We start from the raw sequence: 21,434 nt of genomic DNA, 5'->3' as shown, positions 1-21,434 counted from the left end.
TTAAATAAAACGGTACCGTTTAACTGATAGAAGACGTTTAAAAGTGCCTTCAAATGTTATCCCCCTCTCACGCGCTCTCTCCCTCTTCAAGCCCTCATTCTAAATCTGAGAAACCCTTCTTCTCACTCTCACTCTTTCAAATCTGAGAAACACAAATGTATGAATCTTGCTCGCTCTCTCTAAACCCTTCAGAGATTACGATTCAACCTTAAAGTGAATCTCGCTCGCTCGCTCTCTCTAAACCCTTAAAGTGATTTTGATTTCGAAGTTCGGTGATCCAATCTCAGACTGATTTCGATTTCGTAGAGCAAAATCGATTTCGTAGAGCTGAGTCGATTTCAATTTCGATTTGGAAGATTCAATTCAACCTTCTTTAGCTAGGTAATTTCAATTTCAAAGCTCTCTCTCTCTCTCTCTCTATTTCGAAGCTCCACCACCACCACCACTACCACCATCACCATCTGCATCATCTACTAAGGTGAGCACTACTGTCTACAATCTCGATTTCGGTGTCGAAGTTCTCTCTCTTTCTCTCAAGATCTTCATTACGTTGATTCTTTTCCTAGGGTTTACAATCTTGAACCTCCTCTTAGGGTTTGGATCAACTCTCCTCTTGCTTGACTTGCCCCATGCGTTTTCAGGTGGTAAATTCGCTCTCTGATCTTGAAGTTCATATTTAATTATAAATTTGTTGTGAGAGATTTCAATTTGAATCCATGTGTTCATTTGATTTGAATTTGAATATGAATTTGAATTTATAATTGTCAAATATTGAAATTCAATCTGTGATGCTATGATGTTGAACTTGAGTGATTGCTTCCTCATGAATTTACTTGAATTATTGTGTACTTATCATCTCTAAGTTTATATTGCAAGGCTTCTCTGTTTCAGTATTCTGTTCCCTGTTGCTGTCCTTCTCTGATATTGAAAAACCTGAGTGAGTCCAACCATGCTTAGTGGTTGTGCTAAGACTGATTTGAGGGTTCTATTACTTGTTCATTTGAAAAAATTCTAATGTGATTTTTCACAACACTGCCATGTATCATGCATGTGATTCCTGTAGATATTGTATTTGGGTAAGAAAATTAAATTAATAGATAGATAAAACACAAGTTTGATATATATTCTAGTTCTTGTAATTTGTTTCTCTGTGTCAATTTAATCTCCTATGTTCTAATACATCAATTTTCCCTTTGATTTTTCTTAAAATTGTATTAATTTTTAGTTTAATTGATAAGTCCTATTTAGAAACAAGACTCATACTACAATTAAAGGGTAAACTCTCTCTAAGTTTGGTGTTCGAGGTTACATGTTATCTCATTTTTTTCCCTTCATTTTTGCTTCTTGAGTTTGTTAAATATGAGATGTTGTATTTAATCTTATTGTTATGATTGATAAATAAACTATATGTAAGTGGGTATAATCAAACTTTGAATTCATGTCTAACTCCACTGTCACTACAAGAAAACTTTGATAAATAATTTCAAGTATTTTATGCATTAATCTCTTGCACTTGATTTGAAAAAATGGGACAGTGGTAGTATATATTTGTCAATCTATTGAGTGATCAGTAGTTATTTATTTTGTTTAGACATTTAATTTTGCATAATTTCAGCTTTGATCTTGGTGTTTGGGTCCAGCTCCTATTGTATTTGTTTGAACCATTATTCGACTACATCAAACTCTTTGGTATACAAAACAGTGTTATTCCTTTTGTATATTAAATTAAAGAAGAAATCAATTTTATCTTGGATTTTTTGAATTGAGTTGAGATGCAAAATTATTGGTAAATTACCACACGATCTAGTCTCTTTCACAAGAATTGTCTATTATCTTGGAAGATTAGTTTATTTCTTGTTAATTGTGGTGACTCAGTACACCATTTGTTGTTACTTATTCATATAATCCTAAGAGAATGTGGTTTTGGTTTTGAAGTTCAGCCTCCTCTTAGCTATATGTAATTAAGCAAATTTATGTTGGACTTCTCTTTTAGTCATTTTGCAGAGTACTTCAGCTGATACTTCAACCCGGCAGCAGCAATCTGCAGGTTGTTTTCCTACCTTCGGCAAATTGTTACTATTAGGCCAAACCACCTTAATTTTGCTTCCATAGTCTCTGCAATATTCCATAATTTCATCTGGAGGATATTGTAATGTGGGTGGATCGGATCAGGTCGGGCTGACCCATTTGTACAAAATCTCAGCTCAAGATATATATACGACCATTCCAATAACCAGAGCAACACCAGAAACCCTTCTATCAAAGAACCAAAACCCCATTTGTTCTATTCTCTTTCTCTCTCTCTGTTTCTGCACTGTTGTAGAAGAAGATGGTGCACTATCAGAGATATCATCATCCCTGTATCTAGGGAATAGATGTTGTTGATGAAAATAAGGATGAATCACAGACTACCCTTGCTTTAGTCTGTGGAAACTCTGCTACTAACAAGAGAACCAGTCCCAAACTTCTCTCTCCTCTCCTGCTGCTTGATTTTTGCTCGTTCAGACTTGTCTCTATTATGTAAGCTCTTCCCCTCTTCCATGCATTTCCTTCTTTTTCCCCCTTGATTTCTCATCCTATTTCTGTCTCCTCATGTTTTTTTCTTCTGGGTTTTGCAGATTCATTTGGACACGAAGATGCTAGCATTGTTGCTGAGATCGATGTAAATGTTCTCATTTGTTCCTCAATCCCAAATGGTTTGCTCTCTCTCTCTCTCTCTCTCTATATATATATATACATATGTGGGCTATTTTATATACAATTTGTGCTTTTGGTGTAATACTATCAATATGCAATTGTATTGAGATGACTATCAATAATATCTTATATATTTGTTGGAGCTCTATTCTTCACTTATGTTGCCCTATTCTGATCTTCTTCTTCTTGGTTTCCGACATGCTGAATATTGTTCAGACGATCTGCCTTTATGCGGTATGTATTAACAAATGATTATTAAATGGTTTGCACTTGTTCTTATTCATTAACTTTAGTTTTTGGTTCATAGATGTTTACAACCATTCCATGAGCTGTTGAGCTATTTTTGGGTTCTATGCAGAAATTTGATTGCTTGCATATTTTGCAGTGGTCTCTGATTAGATTCATGGACTTCTAGTACCTAGGTTAAAAAGGGTTATTCTATTTAATATCTTCAATTCTTGACATCTTGGTGCTAGTGGTGGATTTGCTTTTAAATGAAAAAGGCATGTTGTGATTGTATTTCATTTCATTATGTATTCATTCTTTTTTATATTTCTTTTTCTCTCTCTTTTGTCAACTAATGTATTTTTTTTTAAATTGTTCCATCTAATTTTTTCATCAATGAATAGGGGGTGCAACCTTGTGCTTTCTATCTACAAAATGGATACTGCAAGTTTGGGCGCACTTGCAAATTTGATCATCCAATGGGAACAGTAAGATATAGTCCATCAGCTTCATCTCTTACAGACATATCGGTTACTCCCTACATGGTTGGGCCTTCTCTTGCTACTATGGCTCCATCGTTTTTATTTCAGGGTCTAACCCCCATTCAAGTAGAATGCCTTCTTCTGGAAACACTTCAAGTAGTTCAGTTGGTTTGATCTTTTCACAAACTGGTTCTGCATCACTTTCTGATGTCCAGCTGTCAAGTCAGAGTACTGCCCCTTTAAGCATTAGTATGATAAACACAAGACAAGGTGGTGAAGTTCGCCGTACAAGTTAGAGCAAAACCTAAAAACCTTTTTCATTGCCATCTAGGTCTGTCTTCACCGAACATCTCTTCTATTCTTGGAACTCATAAAGCTTCGTATAGTTTGTTGTGCAAAGTTTCATATCTTATTGTCATATTGATATATAGCCCACAATGAAACTGATCATTTGTGCTCAAATAGTTTTTTATGGAATCAAAATCAACTCCAATAAGAAGCAGAAATGTCAAACATCATGTGATATGGAACTCGTTAACACGAAGAAAGCCATTTCCATCAGGTAAGCCGATGACTGTCCTGAGAATTGGGTATATGATGATTTGATTTTTTATTTTCTTTTCTTGGAAATGAGAAGGTTCACTAAATTCCTGTATTGTCTTTCATTGAACTTTGTTCGTGGCCTTTTCTCTTCTTTTATTTTGAATTGAATCGGACCAACTTCCGATTTTGTAACTCCGAAGCTTAACTGCCTTAATTTCAAGAGGGTTTGAAAGTAGAAACCTTTTTCGAGGCTCCTGAGGAAGTTCAGTGCAGTCTCAAATTGGTATGTGAAAAGTGATTATTATGAGGCTTCTTAGTATAACTATTTTGTTGTGGTTCTAGCTAGCTAGGATGAGAGTATTTTTAAATTTTGCTTCATTGAACAAATTAATTTCCAGGTAAGGTTGAGAAATTTTAATCTTCTTCATCACAAATATATGAGTTTAGGTCACTTTATTATTTAGTAATTTGCATTGTTGTGACTTGTGAGCCAGATTTTTTTGAAATTTCTGTGACAACCCGCACCACTATTTACCGCTAAACTGAGACTAAACATGTTAATTGACTGATTGACTAAAAGTCTGAACTGATTGATTGAGTATATGAGTTTAATTGCATTTCTCTCTGTTTGACTGGTAAATTATCTGTTCATGTTCTGTGTTTAAACTGCGAATAGAAGGCCTTATCGGTGGCCGAATTAGAAATTGATTAATGTTTTTATGATCATTAGAAATTATGTGATTTAATGGTATATTTATTTAAAATGTGATTTAGTATGATTAAATTAGATTAAAATAAGTTAAATTACACAAGTTGCATTATTTACAACTTTGCCACTTAGTGGCCCACTTCATACCATATGTTGAGACTTGAATTATACATTGTTTAGCATCATTTCCTCAGCCATTCCTTGAGTCCTTAGCCGACTAGAGATAAAGAGAGTGAGGAAACTTGAGTTCAACAATTTTAGCTTGGTGATTTGAGAAAATTGAAGGTTGATTGCATGTTTGGACTCCTACACCTAGAATTGAAGACATAAGGTAGAGAAATCACTCTCTTAATTGTGTATCTAAGTTGTATCTAGCATGGATCATGGTAGTTTTGAGAGCTAAGTGTAGAATTGGCTCTAGTATGTTGTATTGTAGCTCAAATCATGCATGCATGTTTACATTGTTGAGTTTGGAGGTTGGATTTCATGAGAATCTTGCATGCATGTTCATGTTTGTGTTAAAATCTATGAATTCATCTTGTCTTTGGAGAAATTGACTCACTTGAGCATGTATTTGAAGTTTTAAAGTTGATTTAACTCATGCATGTTGCATTGAGGTCATGTCCATGAAATTTGATTTGAAATTGGGTTTAATTGAACTACCTTTGGGCTTCGATTTCTCAAATGGATCTTTGAAACATGTAATACTATGAGTTTTGAAGTGTTTTTCCAGAAAATTAGCCCGAAAGGATCGAATTTGATACATTTAAAATTCATTTTGAGCTTGAGGTTCAAATCTGGGAATTCCAGATTTTGGACTCACGCTCGAGCGGGGTGACTGGCGCTCGAGCGTGAAATTCATGCATCCAGCACTTTAGTTGTGTTTGCAGTTCGCTCGAGTGGGGTATTGGACGCTCGAGCGGGATCTTGTGTCTCACGCTCGAGCGGGTGTAGAGCGCCTATCGAGCGTGATTTTCACACATCCAGCACTTTTGACTGTTTTACAGTTCGCTCGAGCGGTGAAGTATACGCTCGAGCAGAACCCTTTTGTTGCAGGTCCGCTCGAGCGGAGATAGTTACGCTCGAGCGGGACCTCTGTTTTCTGAAAATTCTGAAAATATTTTTAAAACACATCTTTGCATCCTCATTTCATTCTAGGCATTCCTAGGCCTAGCTTAAGGCATCTTAATGAGGATATTGATATAGAACCACACCGAGGCAAATTAGGGATTAAGTTATTATTTTTCCCAACTGCGTAGCTTAGTGTGTGTTCAATCTGTAACTGTGTAGGGTTGGCATTCCGAAGACGCTCTAGCTTATCTGTAACCCAGAACTCTGTGAGTAACAATGTTGTAAAGATATATTCAATAATGATTATCTTCTGAACAACTGAACTGTACTGTTTTCTGAAATGATACTGTTACTAAATGAATGATGTCTTATTTGTGAACTGTATTCGTGGCATCCATAGCAACCTACTGTTACTGTACTGTACTGCTACTGTCACAGAGATCTCTGTCGGTTCCCATGTTGGAACCACTACTATTTATTGATATGATGGCCATCAACCGACTGTTCGGTCTATAAGACCTACTATACTATTTTTGTAACAACCCTCACCACTGTTTATCGATAAACTATTGATTACTGCTAAACTGAGACTGATTATGATTGGTAATTGAGCTGATTGAAATACTGGACTGACTGACTGGAATCTGAAACTGAATTGATTAAGTATACCTGTCATATTGCATTTCTATCTGTTGCCTGTTTGATTATCTGTTCATGTTTTTATGTTTAAACTGCAAATTGAAGGCCTTATCAGCGGCCGAACCGAAAATCGATTAGTGTTTTACGCTAATTGGGATTTATATGATTTTATGGTGTATTTATCTGAAATTCAATTTGGTATGGTTAAATTAGATTAAATAACATTGTATTACTAAGTACATGTATTTACCAACTTGCTATCTTTGGTGGCCCACTACCTCAACATATTAAGCCTTGTACACACTTAGACAAACTTTTTCTTCAGCCATTTTGAGAGTTCTAGCTGACCAAGAGAGAGTGGGGAAGAGAATTGAATTGTTCTAGAGAATTGGCTTGTTAGACTAGAGATTATAGGAGATTTGCCTAATTGAACTTCTACACTTGTAATTGAAGACCTAGGTAAGGAATTCAACCTCTTAATTGTGTCTTTAAGTTGATTCTTGCATGGTTCATGTCTAATTGAGGAGCCAAGTCATGATTTAGTTCTAGCATGTCGAATTATAGCTGAATTCATGCATGCATGCCTATATTATTGAATTTTGAGTTGATTCCATGGAAAATTGTCACATGCATGCTCATATTTATGTTAAGTCCATGAATTCATATTGTCTTTGAAGATATTAGCTCAATAGAGCATGTATTTGAGGCTTGTAAGCTGTTTAACTTCATGCATGTTGCATGTTTATCTTGTTCATGAAAATTGGTTTGAAATTGGATTTATTTGAACTACCTTTGGGCTTTGATGTTTACAATTGAGCTTTGAATCATGTTAAACTTTGAGTTTTGAAGTGTTTTCCAGGGAATGGGCCCAAAGGAATCGAATTTGATACATTTGTAGTTGAATTTGAGCTTAAGGTTCAAATCTGGGAATTCCAAATTTTGAACTCACGCTCGAGCGGGGTGACTGGCGCTCGAGCGTGGAAATCGTGCTCCCAGCATTTTGTTCTGTTTTTAGGTCAGCTTGAGCGGGGTAATTTACGCTCGAGCGGGACCTTGTGTTTTACGCTCGAACGGGTGTCGAGCGTCCAATCGAGCGTGAATTTCACCTATCCAGTACTTTTGACTATTTTGAAGTACGCTCGAGCGGTTGAGTCTGCACACGAGCGGAAACCTTTGTCTACATGTCCGCTCGAGCGGATTAACCTACGCTCGAGCGGGACCCCTGTTTTTTGAAAATGCTTTTAAAGTGCATCTTTGCATCCTCATTTCATCCTAGGCATTTTTAGGCCTAGTTTAAGGCATCTTAATGAGGATGTAGATGTAGAACCACGCCGAGGCAAATTAGGGATTAAGTTATTATCCTTCCCAACTGTGTACCTTAGTGTGTGTTCTATCTGTAAACTGTGTAGGGTTGGCGATTGGGGATGCGCTCTAGCCTAACTGTAGCCCAGAACTCTGTGAGTAACAACTGTGCAAAGATATGTTCAAAAATGATTACCTTCTGAACAATTGAACTGTACTGTTTCTGAATCGATACTGTTAATAGAATGAATGTATGTCCTCTATTCTGAACTGTATTGTGGCATCCTTAGCAACTACTGTTACTGACTGTTACTGTTACAGAGATCTCTGTCGATTCCCTTGTTGGAACCACTACTGTTTACTGATTGATGGCCATCATTTACTGTTTGGTCTTTTAAGACCTACCGTTTACTGTACTGTTATGCTAATGGATGTACCACATATGACTGAATGACTGATATACTGAATCAATGAACTGTTTTCATTACTGTAAGGACATTCATTCTTAATCTCTTTACGCATTGTGTTATTCACTGGGCTTTAACTCACTGCTCATATATATATGTAGGTGTACAGGCACCAGACCGTGGTTAGAAGTGTCGGGGTAACTCCAGTTTTGTCAAGCCAACCATCGTGCCTCACTGCGAGGTTCCGAGCCTATCAAGCTGTGGCTTAGGGGTGTTTTAATTTTCCCCCATCTGTCTCTGTAACTGTTTTGTAGACTATATAGACTGTTACTGTACTGTTTAATAGGGATTAGGTCCCTGATCTGGATGATTATAAATGTTGTACATACTATTCTGCACTGTGTATATATATATATGAAAAGTCTTTTTAGCATACAGACTGTCACGGCTCATTGGACATTGTTTATTTACTGTTTTGGCTTCCGTCATGCCCCTGTACTCTGTTTTACTGTATTACTGTTAAGCAGGCCTTCAGTAATCTCGGATTACTGGTCGGTTACGGTGCTAGACCCACATGGGCGGGTTTGGGCTGTGACAGAGTGGTATCAGAGCGATACTTACCACGAGTTATACCGCACACACGTGTCCAAACGAGCTATAGGATGTTCTAGAAAAGTGATTAGGGCATTACATGAGCATGATAAGTGTGTGGCTATGACATGACTGAATATATGCTAATGTGTTAATCTGTTTAAACAAATGACTGCCTATGTTGATAACTGTTATAGCTGCCTATAGTGAAATGGATAATGCTAGAACTGTAAATGAATCTGAATCCTCATCTTCTGAGGCAAGAATGACAAGACTAGAAAGAATAATGGAACTAATAACTAAAAGACTAGATGTAACGCCCTCAAAATAGTAACATTAAACCCATCAAATAAGACATTCATTGACATATGAGATAACCACAATCTTTATTACAACAGAGTTTCATTACAAAAGTATTACATGTTAACAGCAAAAGCAAATACCCTATGGGCTTACAGCTTTCCAAGTTAACACTTGGTTACAACAAAAGAGTACTAACTCTTACACATTAAGCCCTTGGCCTGAATTTACATGTAATACATCAAAAGTAAATCAACAAAAGTGTGCCCGCCTCTAGCCTCCCAAGGTATGTCCTTGGAGGTGGCATGCTACCTGTACCTGAAAATGATATTCCCATATAGGGTGAGCCACAGTCCAGTAGAAATACACTAAACCAACCATGAACAATGACTAAAATATTAGCATTTGATAGATGGCCAACACTGATACATTCACATAAATCACATATTTATGTCATACGACTTATGAGTCCAAGTTACTTTTCATTTTCCTTTTTTCAACAGATAAGCATATAAGCTATATCCACATTCTCAACAGATATGTATAATAACAATATCCACATTCACAGATAAGCATATGAGCTATATCCACATTCTCAACAGATATGTATAACAACAATATCCACATTCACAGATAAGCGTATGAGCTATATCCACACTTCACAAAGATAAGCATATAAGCTCTATCTTCACTTCTCTAGACAAGCATATGAGCTGTATCTACGGAGTTCATCCCCTATCTTCTCCCAACACTATCCGGTTTAGAGGTACATCCCCTATCTTCCCCTAAACCGCGGAGTACATCCCCCATCTCCTCCTCTACACATAACGTATACAAACACATTGGTTCTATATACAATCACTCAATACATACAGTTAATGTATTCTATCAACCGTCAAATATCATGACACATTCCATGGATTAGTTTCCGTTTGCCTAATCATCATGCATTGTCTACAACAATCACGACTATCCTCCACCGATAGCCCAAAGCAGTTATTTCTAAACAGAAAATAAATGCACAATGGATATTCAATCAACATTTCATTTCCTCATTTCTCACAATTAATTATCCCAATTAATTAAACAATGTAATTAGGTTGTTATCCATAATTACCGTTTCAACCCTTAGGTCCCATTTTCATCAATGATTCAACATTTATTCCATTTCTCTACTCCAATCATGCATCTAGGTTTATTATGAATAAAACCCCAACTTTTGTAAAATTGCACAAAAGCCCCAAACTTTTACCAAATTACCAAACCAACCCTAACATCTCAAAATACCAAAATTTAAAGACAAAATCCATAGAGAGGAGTAGGATATCCCTACCTCGAAGTTTGAGCCAAAAGGAGATGAAGACTCGAAGATCAACGTGCTCCAAATCCAAACCTTTTCAGATGAAATCAAAGCTCTCAACGCCCTCTATTTTTTTAACAAAGGCCCTAGGCTAGATTCACACTCTAGGGAGATCAATTCTTAGAGAGAGTGTAAGTTTAGAGAGAGAGGGTCTCGGATCTAGGGTTTGGATCAAAAAGAAAGTGAAAAAGTGAAGTTCAAAATCGCTACTGTCCGCTGATATAAAACACGCTCGCTCGAGCGAAGCCTTTGTCGCTCGAGCGACCAGACACAGAAACTCTCGGTCGAGCCAAGGAACTCTCGCTCGAGCCAAAAACTCAGAAGTGCGCTCGAGCTAAGGAATGCTCGCTCGAGCCAAACACTCAAACCCTCAGGTCTGCAACCAGAAGCACGCTCGAGCGACAGACCTCTCGCTCGAGCGAAGAACAAACCAGACCGCTCGAGCCAAGAAAAGCTCGCTCGAGCCAAGAAACACAACTCTCAGGTCCAGAACCAGACGCCATCGCTCGCTCGAGCGAAGCCACTCTGGCTCGACCCACCAGACATAAACTCAACTCTCGCTCGAGCCAAAAACTCCTCGCTCGAGCGAAGGTCCAAAAAATCTGGGCAGCAACACTAGGCTCCCAAACACAACCAACCTGAAACAAACCTGCCCAACACATCCTATAACTCAATAAACAAAGTAAAGAGGATGCAAACTAGATAATAAACAACTACCAACATCCACGGACACATGTCCGGATCACTGTACAACAAGGGTAAACCCGGGATCGCTATACTAGATCAACAACAGAATCAACAGCCCCCACCTCCTCCTCCGGTACAGCCGGAATAGAATGTGGATGTTAATGATGGGGACATAATTGTTCTCACCCAAAAGTTCAGTAAAATGAAACCGCCGTCCTTTCAGGGAGGCCTTGAACCGTTAAAAGCTGAAGCATGGGTTCTTGAGACTGAAAAGTTATTTGAGGTGTTTCCGTGCTCTGAAGCACATAAAGTACTGTTAGCTACCTTCACCTTACAAGAAGAGGTTAGAAGGTGGTGGATGCTTATCCGTGGTGACAACACTGTTATGACTTGGGCTCAATTCAAAGGAGCCTTCTTCGAAAAGTATTTCCCTCAGTGTGTTAGGGACGGAAAGGTAACTGAATTTGAACAGCTGAGACAGGGCACAATGCCCGTTGCTGAATATGAGACAAAATTTACTGAACTTGTACGTTATGCACTACACATGGTGGACACTGATTATAAGAAGGCCAGAAAGTTTGAAGGTGGCTTTAATGTTGCAATACTGGACAAAATTAATGTTTTGAAGCTACCGAATTATGTAAATGTTCTTGACCGAGCTTTGATGGTTGAATCGAACATCGAGGCACTGAAAACTGAAATACCAGCGTCTGAATGGCGTGGTAAAAGGCAGGGTTTTAAATTCAAGAAAGGCAAGCATAACCCATTGAACAAGAAATAGAATACGGGGTCAACAACTAGCCCCAGCCAAGGGAGTGGTTTCATACCACCCTGTTCTGAGTGTGGCAGGAAGCTCAAAGGGGTCTGTTACAAAATATCTGGAGCCTGTTACAGGTTTGGCAAGGTGGGCCACATGGTTAAAGACTGCCCCTCTGCTCCACAAGCCACTAGTAAAGCTGCACCAAGCATGGCAGCATCAACTGTTGCACCAAAACCGAACCCCAAAGCTACCGGGAAAGAGCCCATGAGGTAGGGCCGAGTGTTCACCCTAGTACCGGGAGATGTGCAGAATACCGAGACCGTTGTGTTAGGTATTCTCTCGATTTGTACTCAAAATACTTATGTACTGATTGATTCGGGGTCTACGCATTCATATGTGTCGCATGCTTTTTCACGAAAACTGAATAAACCATTAGAACCCATGAATTATCTGTTAGCTGTATCATCACCCGTTGGGGGATTCATGACTTGTGCATATATATACCCTGCTTGTGAAATTATTGTTGGAGATGCACATTTGTTTATTGACTTGCTGCCACTGAACATTGATCATTTTGATGTAATATTGGGAATGGACTGGTTAACGAAATATCATGCTACTATAGATTGTGTAATGAAACAAGTAGTTTTTCGTCCACTTGGTTTACCCGAATTTGTGTTTAATGAGGTTGGAGTAGTACCTCCTCCGTATTTGATTTCATCTGTGAAAGTTGTTAAATTGATTAGAAACGGGTGTAAAGGATATCTGTGTTCTGTATTGACTGTATCTACTGATGATAATGCTAGCGTGAACAGTATTCCTATAGTCAGAGAATTCCCAAATATTTTTCCAGATAATCTGCCAGGGGATTTGATTGACAGGGAGATTGAATTTACCGTTGATGTGATTTTGGGAACACAGCCAGTATCTAAAGCTCCTTACCGAATGGCTTTAACTGAACTGAAAGAATTGAAAGTGCAACTGCAAGAACTGTTAGACAAAAAGTTCATCAGGCCTAGTACTTCACCATGGGGCGCACTTGTCTTGTTTGTGAAAAAGAAAGACGGCTCACTGAGACTGTGTATTGACTACCGTGAACTGAACAAAGTAACTGTGAAAAATAAATACCCATTGCCACATATTGATGACTTATTTGATCAGTTACAGGGTGGTCAAGTGTTCTCTAAGATCGACCTCAGATCAGGATACCATTAGTTGAAAATTAAACTAGAAGACATTGAAAAAACTACTTTTCGAACGAGGTATGGACATTACGAATTCTTAGTTATGCCTTTCGGAGTTACCAATGCACCTGCTGCATTTATGGACCTCATGAACAGAATCTTTAAACCATACCTTGATAACTTTATTGTTGTATTCATTGATGACATACTGATTTATTCCAAAAGTATAGAAGAACATGAACATCATCTGTGACTTACCCTACAGACCCTAAGAGAACAGAAACTTTATGCTAAACTGTCTAAATGCGAATTTTGGCTTGATCATGTTATGTTTTTGGGGCATGTTGTTAGCAAAGGTGGAATTTCTGTTGATCCGCAAAAAATTGAAGCTGTAGTAAATTGGCCTAGACCAACAAATGTGACAGAAGTCCAAAGCTTTTTGGGTTTGGTCGGATATTACAGAAGATTTGTCAAAGATTTCTCCAAAATTGCCTTACCGTTGACTCAGTTAACTCAGAAGGGGATATCATTTGACTGGACTGACCAAAGGGAATCAGCATTCCAAGAGTTGAAAACTCGACTTGTAACTACACCGATTCTTACCCTACCTTCAGGTACTGATGGTTTTACTGTTTTTAGTGATGCTTCTTATAAGGGTTTGGGATGTGTTTTAATGCAGAATGAGAGAGTTATTGCTTATGCTTCCCGACAACTGAGACCGCACGAAAAGAATTACCCAACCCATGACTTGGAACTTGCCGCAGTGGTATTTGCATTGAAAATCTGGCGTCACTACCTGTATGGGGCGACATGTGAGGTGTATACAGATCACAAGAGTCTGAAATACTTCTTCACATAGAAAAAACTGAACATGAGACAGCAGAGATGGCTAGAACTGATTAAAGACTATGACCTACAGATTTTGTACCATTCGGGAAAAGCCAACACCGTTGCCGATGCATTGAGCTGAAAATCGATTGGAAATTTAGCCTGTTTGCTCACCGGGCAGAAAGAATTGCTTTGTGACCTTGAAAAATCTGAAATTGAAATTGTTTTGCAAGAACAATAGGGAACAATAGCTGTTATTTCTGCTCAACCGGCATTGATTGAAGAAATTAAAGAGAAACAACAATCGGATGACTTTTTGAAGAAGATCATCGAAGAAAGGGAAACTAAACCAAGACCGGGTTTCAAATTTGAAAATAATGTACTGAAATTTCAAGAAAGACTGTGTGTACCGAATGACGCTGAACTGAAAAGAAGAGTTCTGCAAGAAGGCCACAATTCAAAACTGTCTATCCATCCAGGGAACACGAAAATGTACCAAGATTTGAAATTAAATTTCTGGTGGCCGGGAATGAAGAAAGAAATTGCTGATTTTATATCGAAATGTCTTCATTGCCAACAAGTTAAAGCCGAACATCAACGACCCGCAGGCTTATTGCAGCCTTTACCTATACCGGAGTGGAAATGAGAACATATCACTATGGATTTTATTGTGGGATTGCCTCGCTCCAGTAAAGGTATGGGCTCAATTTGGGTTATTGTTGATAGACGAACTAAATCTGCTCACTTCTTACCTGTCAAGACAATTTATAATACGACAAATTGGCTGTAATTTATATTGATGAAATTGTTAGACTGCATGGAGTGCCTATGTCCATTGTTTCTGACAGAGATTCGAAGTTTACATCGAGATTTTGGCAAAGCTTACAGACTTCATTGGGTATTGAATTGAGACTGAGTAGTGCTTATCATCCTCAGACAGATGGTCAGTTAGAAAGGACCATCCAGATTCTGGAGGATTTACTGAGAATGTGTGTTCTTGATTTTTAGGGAAACTGGGAAAGCCATTTGCCATTAGCCGAATTCGCCTACAACAACAGTTATCATTCAAGTATTGGTATGGCGCCTTTCGAGGCATTATATGGCAGAAAATGTAGGTCTCCGATTTGCTGGGCAGAAGTTGGAGATGGGCCTTTGCTTGGGCCCGAGATTGTATATGAAATGACTAAGAAAGTGAAACTGATATAATAAAGACTGAAAACTGCGCAGAGCATGCAGAAAAGTTATGCTGATGTCAAAAGACGAGACAGAGAATATGAAGTGGGTGATCACGTGTTTGTGAAAGTGACACCGATGAAAGGCCAGACTCGTTTTGGAGTCAAAGGCAAGTTAGCGCCAAGATATGTCAGACCGTATGAGATTATTGAGAAAATCAATCCGGTGGCGTATCAAGTTGCACTTCCTCCTGAAATGGAGCATATGCACAACGTCTTCCACATTTCTATGTTGAGGGATTACCTCCGGGATCCTTTCCATGTGATATTGCCTACTCGTGTAGTGCTGAGTGATGACTACACTTACGAGGAACGGCCTATTCAGATTGTAAACAGACGGATCAAAAAGTTGAGAAACAAAGAGATCCCATTAGTGAAAGTCGACTGGCAAAACCATGATGGCGTGTATGTCACTTGGGAAAGGGAAGATGACATGGCTAAAAGATATCCTAAACTGTTTCCACTGAATCCTGTTTTCTTCTAAAACGAAGGTAACTCAAGTTTAGAGAACTAAACTCTTTTTAAGGAGGGGAGACTGTAACAACCCTCACCACTGTTTACCGATAAACTACGATTACTGCTAAACTGAGGCTAATTATGATTGGTAATTGAACTGATTGAAATACTGGACTAACTGACTGGAATCTGAAACTGAATTGATTAAGTATACCTGTCATATTGCATTTCTATCTGTTGCCTGTTTGATTATCTGTTTATGTTTTTATGTTTAAACTGCAAATTGAAGGCCTTATCGGCGGCCGAACCGGAAATCGATTAGTGTTTTACGCTAATTGGGATTTATATGATTTTATGGTGTATTTATCTGAAATTCGATTTGGTATGGTTAAATTAGATTAAACGACATTGTATTACTAAGTACATGTATTTACCAACTTGCCATCCTTGGTGGCCCACTACCTCAACATATTGAGCCTTGTACACACTTAGACAAACTTTTTCTTCAGCCATTTTGAGAGTTCTAGCCGACCAAGAGAGAGTGAGGAAGAGAATTGAATTGTTTTAGAGAATTGGCTTGTTAGACTTGAAGAGATTGTAGGAGATTTGCCTAATTGAACTTCTATACTTGTAATTGAAGACCTAGGTAAGGAATTCAACCTCTTAATTGTGTCTTTAAGTTGATTCTTGCATGGTTCATGTCTAATTGAGGAGCCAAGTCATGATTTAGTTTTAACATGACGAATTATAGCTGAATTCATGCATGGATGCCTATATTATTGAATTTTGAGTTGATTCCATGGAAAATTGTCACATGCATTCTCATATTTATGTTAAGTCCATGAATTCATCTTGTCTTTGAAGATATTAGCTCAATAGAGCATGTATTTGAGGCTTGTAAGCTATTTAACTTCATGCATGTTGCATGTTCATCTTGTTCATGAAAATTGGTTTGAAATTGGATTTATTTGAACTATCTTTGGGCTTTGATTTTTACAATTGAGCTTTGAATCATGTTAAACTTTGAGTTTTGAAGTGTTTTCCAGGGAATGGGCCCAAAGGAATCGAATTTGATACATTTGTAATTGAATTTGAGCTTGAGGTTCAAATCTGGGAATTCCATATTTTGAACTCACGCTCGAGCGGGGTGACTGGCGCTCGAGCGTGGAAATCGTGCTCCCAGCATTTTGTTCTATTTTTAGGTCAGCTCGAGCGGGGTAATTTACACTCGAGCGGGACCTTGTGTTTTACGCTCGAGCGGGTATCGAGCGCCCAATCGAGCATAAATTTCACCTATCCAGCACTTTTGACTGTTTTGAAGTACGCTCGAGCGGTTGAGTCTGCGCTCGAGTGGAAACCTTTGTCTGCATGTCCGCTCGAGCGGATCAACCTACGCTCAAGCGGGACCCCTGTTTTCTAAAAATGCTTTTAAAGTGCATCTTTGCATCCTCATTTCATCCTAGGCATTCTTAGGCCTAGTTTAAGGCATCTTAATGAGGATATAGATGTAGAACCACGCCGAGGCAAATTAGGGATTAAGTTATTATCCTTCCCAACTGTGTAGCTTAGTGTGTGTTCTATCTGTAAACTGTGTAGGGTTGGCGACTAGGGATGCGCTCTAGCCTAACTATAGCCCAGAACTCTGTGAGTAACAACTGTGCAAAGATATGTTCAAAAATGATTACCTTCTGAACAATTGAACTGTACTATTTCTAAATCGATACTGTCAATAGAATGAATGTATGTCCTCTATTCTGAACTGTATTGTGGCATCCTTAGCAACTACTGTTACTGACTGTTACTGTTACAGAGATCTCTGTCGGTTCCCTTGTTGGAACCACTACTGTTTACTGATTGATGGCCATCATTTACTGTTCGGTCTTTTAAGACCTACCGTTTACTGTACTATTATGCTAATGGATGTACCACATATGACTGAATGACTGATATACTGAATCAATGAACTGTTTTCATTACTGTAAGGACATTCATTCTTAACCTCTTTACGCATTATGTTATTCACTGGGCTTTAGCTCACTGCTCATATATATATGTAGGTGTACAGGCACCAGACCGTGGCTAGAAGCGTCGGGATAACTCCAGTTTTGTCAAGCCAACCACTGTGCCTCACTGCAAGGTTTCGAGCCTGTCAAGCTGTGGCTTAGGGGTGTTTTAATTTTCCCCGTCTGTCTCTGTAAATGTTTTGTAAACTATATAGACTATTACTGTACTGTTTAATAGGGATTAGGTCCCTGATCTGGATGATTATAAATGTTGTACATACTGTTCTGCACTGTGTATATATATATATATATATATATATGAAAAGTCTTTTTGGCATACAGACTGTCACGGCTCATTGGACATTGTTTATTTACTGTTTTGGCTTCCGCCATGCCCCTGTACTCTGTTTTACTGTATTGCTGTTAAGCAGGCCTTCGGTAATCTCGGATTATTGGCCGGTTACGGTGCTAAACCCATAGGGGCGGGTTTGGGCTATGATAGTTTTGCTATTGGATGTACCACATATGACTATTATAGTTTCTGAATGACTGTTGACATGAAATATGAGCCATAAAGTGAATGACTGATATACTGTTTAATTGACTGTTTTCAATACTGAAAGGACATTCATTCTTAACCTCTTTACGCATATGTTATTCACTGGGCTTTAGCTCACTGCTCACATATATATGTAGGTGTTCAGGCACCGGACCGTTGCTAAGGGCGTCAGGCAGGCTCTTGTTTTGTCAGCCAACCATTGTGCCTCATTGCGAGATTCCAAGTGTGGCCAAGCTTAGGCTGCTTTTGGGGTGTCATAGTTTCACCCAACTGTCACTGTTCTGTAATACTGTATAGACTGAATGTTTTTGAACTGTACTGTTTACATAGGGATTAAGTCCCTGTCCTGAAAGATTGTAAATATTGTGCATACTGTTTGGTACTGATTGTATACATGTATGAAAAGTCTTTTTGCATACAGACTGTCACAGCTCATTGGACATATTTTAATTACTGTATTGGCTTCCGCCAGCCCCTGTACTCTGTATTACTGTTAAGCAGGTCTTCGGTAATCTCGGATTACTGGCCGGTTACGGTACTAAACCAATAGGGGCGGGTTTGGGTCGTGACAGTTTGTTAGGTAGAGGATTGAATACTGATGATCAGATGAAACATTTGGAAATGGCATTTTTGGCTACTGCTACTCTTCAAGCAAGTCTTGTATGCTATGTTTGGTAGGTAGGATAGTAGAAACAGAATGGAAGCCGAGGAAAATATAGAATAAGCCTATAGACACACTCCGAATCACACCCTAAATCATACCTGCTGAGGTGTAAAATTCTTATTCGATTTCCTATCATGTCCAGGGCCGACATAGTATGAACTCAATTATTTTTATGTACCAAAAAGTTGGGTAGTAGGATTTTATATATATACCTTATAATAATGTGCAAGAGTTCTTTTAATGAAGAGCATGTTTTGGTGAGGAACATTTTATAGGTTAATTTTTTTTTTTATGTATTGACAGGTATTGTATGAAATTGTGAGAGAACGATACTGCGGTATTATGCTTGCTTTTGAGTTCTAGGATTAGATACATTTTTTTTTTTTTAGTCGGTTGATTGATTGTTTATTTTGAAAACAAATACAGACAAAAAATATCCACAAATATATTCAGTAGTCTAGATTCATCTCTGTGGGACACAGACTTCACTCTCTCTGCACATTCTATATTGCAAACACTTAATTTTATGTAGCAAAAATTTATGTGTTCTGAGCATTGTGTGAATTTTTTTAATTATTTAATTTTCTTTTACTGCAGAGAAGCTGAAAAATTCTCAATCTGCCAGAGGTAGTTTTCAGTTTATGTTTTTTATTTTTTATTTTTCCCGCAAATTGACCTAAACCAACCTGCCCACAGTCCAAACGTCCTTAATAGTAAAGCTCAATAAAAGTCTTATTTGTCTAAAGACCCTTGCTAGTAGTAGTTTTTCCTGAGTTAATTTTTTTTCTCCAGTTAAAAAGCTAATAATAAAAAAAATAGAAGCTAAACACCCCCCTTCTCAACTTTTAAATACCCAATTTTTTGAAGTTATTTAATTTATTTCCACTCACTAAATATTTTAACAAACTGCACTAAGTAAGTTGAATAGGTCAAGCTTTTGCCATTCTAATCTAATGTGTCAATCTATTGTACTGATATTAACCTTTCTAATTTGGTTTTGACTGTGACTTTTTGCAGGAGGACAGATTGGCAAAGTTTGCCTCGTTCAGAAAGAAAATTTTGTTTATGAACTGGGCCAAGCTTTTGTTACTATCGGTGTTGTGTCATTAGGAGTATGGATGTCTTCTCTACTTTCTGCATGAGTTCTCAAGTCTGACTCTGTAAATAAATCCTCACGGATTTTTAATATATTTTGTGTCTAGATATATTCTGTAATTGTACATGTATCACAACTTATTGCATTGTTTTTTATTTTAATTTTGTTTTCAAACTTAGTTTATTTATTATTTTAATAAACATCAATTATTAGTTATTACTAATTGTTTATGACAGGTATTTTTTTCAACCATATAAAATTAGCACAACTTTAAAAATAAAAATAAAGGCTATGGCGGCGTTTTTTGAACATCACTATATCCCTACCCCAACGGTTAGATTTTTAAAATGTATAAATGTCTTTAACGGCGTTTTAAAAACGTCGCTAAATGTCATAGTGACGTCACAGTACAATTGGGGTAGGACATTTTGCGGCGTTTTTAATATAACGACGTTTTTCAAACGCTATAAAGCTATAGCGACGGCCGCGTCGTCGGCGTTTGGTACTAAACGTCACAAAAAGAATTAGCGACGTTTTTAGTACCTATAGCGGCGTTTTTAAAACGCCGTTAAAAATCGATTTTCCAACAGTGTGATATTTTAATCACACTTAATTTGATTGAGCGTGATAATATTCATTTTTTATGTCACTTTTCAATTATGTGTGATTATATATATATTTTTTAATCACACATTCTAATTAAAGTGTGATTATTTATATATTTTTTAATCACACCTTCTAATTAAAGTGTGATTATATATACACTATTACTTTTTAATCACATTTTTTAAATAAATGTGATTATATATATATATATATATATATTTTAATCACACATTCTAATTAAATTGTGATTATTTATATATTTTTTAATCACATCTTCTAATTAAAGTGTGATTATATATACATTACTACTTTTTAATCACACTTTTTAAATAAGTGTAATTATATATATATATTTAATCACACTCCACTACAAGAAAAAACATCATTGGCAACTAAAAAAGCACATTTGGTCGCTGAAAGTATAGGTTTTGGCAACTAAAAAAGTATTAGTAGCTAAAAGTAAAGATTTTTGGCGATTAAAAAAATTTAGTAGCCAAAAGTATAGGTTTTGGCGACTAAAAATCTGTTTGGTTGCCCATATATGGCTTTTACCGACTAAAAAAATTTTCAGCCAAAAGTAAGACTTTTTGGCGACTGAAAAAAATTAGTAGCCAAAAGTGAGGTATTGGGTGACTAAAAAGATGTTTGGTCGCCAAAAGTGAGACTTTTACCGACTAAAAAAATTTAATAGCCAAAAGTGAGATTTTTTGGCGACTAAAAAAAATTTAGTAGCCAAAACTGAGGTATTGGACGACTAAAAAGATGTTTAGTAGTCAAAAGTGAGGCTTTTTGGCGACAAAAAAGAAGTTTAGTAGACAAAAGTGGTAATTTTAGCCCGTGAATTAAATTTTTTAACGACTAAAAAATAATTAGTAGCCAAAAGTATAGAATTGGCAACTAAAATTATGTTTAGTCACCAAAAGTGGTCTCTTTTTTTTTTCTCTAGTAAATAATTTATTTTTACATAAATTATGTTCAATAAAAAATAATTATCTTTATATATATATTTTTATATTAATACGGGTCTATGTAC

General features: G+C 37.3%; 1 long non-coding RNA gene across 3 annotated transcripts; it reads left to right on the top strand.

The window, feature by feature from the left end:
- Positions 1-69: 69 nt before the first annotated feature.
- On the top strand, positions 70-8,508 carry LOC114262780 (uncharacterized). Of its 3 annotated transcripts, none has more exons than XR_014350131.1 (10): positions 74-478; positions 567-641; positions 1,994-2,520; positions 2,619-2,696; positions 3,327-3,410; positions 3,513-3,695; positions 3,870-3,966; positions 4,851-4,987; positions 5,947-5,993; positions 8,237-8,508. It is a non-coding gene; the product is annotated as an uncharacterized LOC114262780 (long non-coding RNA). The 3 variants fall into 3 exon arrangements; XR_014350132.1 differs by lacking the exons at positions 4,851-4,987; positions 5,947-5,993 and adding exons at positions 2,914-2,931; positions 3,083-3,200; XR_014350130.1 differs by lacking the exons at positions 4,851-4,987; positions 5,947-5,993 and having other exon boundaries at positions 70-478.
- The last annotated feature ends 12,926 nt before the right edge of the window (positions 8,509-21,434 follow it).

The sequence above is a fragment of the Camellia sinensis genome, chromosome 14 (assembly GCF_055761805.1).
Source record: "Camellia sinensis isolate YWXY chromosome 14, ASM5576180v1, whole genome shotgun sequence".
Classification (NCBI taxonomy): domain Eukaryota; kingdom Viridiplantae; phylum Streptophyta; class Magnoliopsida; order Ericales; family Theaceae; genus Camellia; species Camellia sinensis.
The sequence above is the reverse complement of the archived record's forward strand: the minus strand, read 5'-3'. Positions and strand labels throughout refer to the sequence as shown.